The sequence below is a fragment of the Orycteropus afer genome, unplaced genomic scaffold (genome assembly GCF_000298275.1).
Source record: "Orycteropus afer afer isolate SDZICR_OR568_19922 unplaced genomic scaffold, OryAfe1.0 scaffold00109, whole genome shotgun sequence".
NCBI lineage: Eukaryota > Metazoa > Chordata > Mammalia > Tubulidentata > Orycteropodidae > Orycteropus > Orycteropus afer.
This window is the reverse complement of record NW_006921696.1, coordinates 4,269,733-4,271,006: the sequence shown is the minus strand read 5'-3', so window position 1 is coordinate 4,271,006 and position 1,274 is coordinate 4,269,733.

The following is a 1,274-nucleotide window of genomic DNA, read 5'->3' as shown; positions in this document are numbered from 1 at the left end:
GCACACACTTTACCAAGCATGATATCCTTCTCCAGGGAATGATCCCTTCTGACAATATGACCAAAGTAGGTGAGACGAAGTCTGGCCATTGTCGCTTCAAAGGAGCATTCTGGCTTCCAAGGAGCATTCTGGCTGCACTTCCAGAACAAATTTGTTCATCCGTGGCACTTACAGTATTCTTCACCAACACCAACTCAAATGTATCAACTCTTCCTCCATCTTTTTTACTCATTGTCTAGCTTTCACATGCATATGAGGCGATTGATAATACCATGGCTTGGGTTAGGTACACCTTAGTCTTCAAGGAGACATCTTTGCTCTTCAGCACTTTAAAGAAGTCTTTTGCAGCATATTTGCCTAGTGCAATATGTTTTGACTACTGCTTCCATAAGTGTTGATTGTGGAACCAAGTAATATGAAATCTCTGACAACTTCAATCTTTTCTCCATTTATCATGATGCTGCTTATTGGTCCAGTTGTGAGGATTTTCATTTTCTTTTTGTTGAGGTGTAATACATACTACAGACTGTAGTATTTAATCTTTATCAGTAAGTGCTTCAAGTCATCTTCACATTCAACAAGCAAGGTTGTGTTGTGTGCATATCTCAGGTTGTTAATGAGTCTTCCAATCCAATCCTGATTCCACACTCTTCTTCACATGGTCCAGATTTTCGGATTATTTGATTAGCACAAAACCATTTGGGAATGGTCTCCAATCTTTTGGCATGCTTGAACCCTGCATGTAGCCAAGTTGTTGTTCAGCAGCCTGCCTTGCCCTGCTGATCTTGGGACTTCTTCTGGACTTGAATTAGTGGCCTGCCATATTGTTTGGTAACATTGGGACTGTGCCTTTTTTTACTTGTGAACCTTGGGATTGGCAGCCTCCACAGTCAGCAGCTGTCTGATTGAAGAAAATCCTCTACCTTCAGTGGACCAGGAACAGGAGGCAGAGCTGAAGCCCAAGGTTGAAGAGCTTTCACCCAGCCCCTATAGCCTGGCACTTTGAATTCAAACTTAAAGCCTACAAAATTGTAAGAGAATAAACTCCTGCTTGTTCAAGACATTCCATTTGTGATATATTCCTGTCAGAGTGGCCCTAGGTAACCAGAACATAGGTCATATAGTTGTCCGATTCAAAATGGCCAGAACCAGTCCATTTCAGCTCACTAATGCCTAGAATGTCAATCTTTATTCATTCCATTTCATTTTTGACAACTTCCAATTTTCCTAGATTCATACTTTGTGTATTCCATGTTCTGATTATTAATGGATAT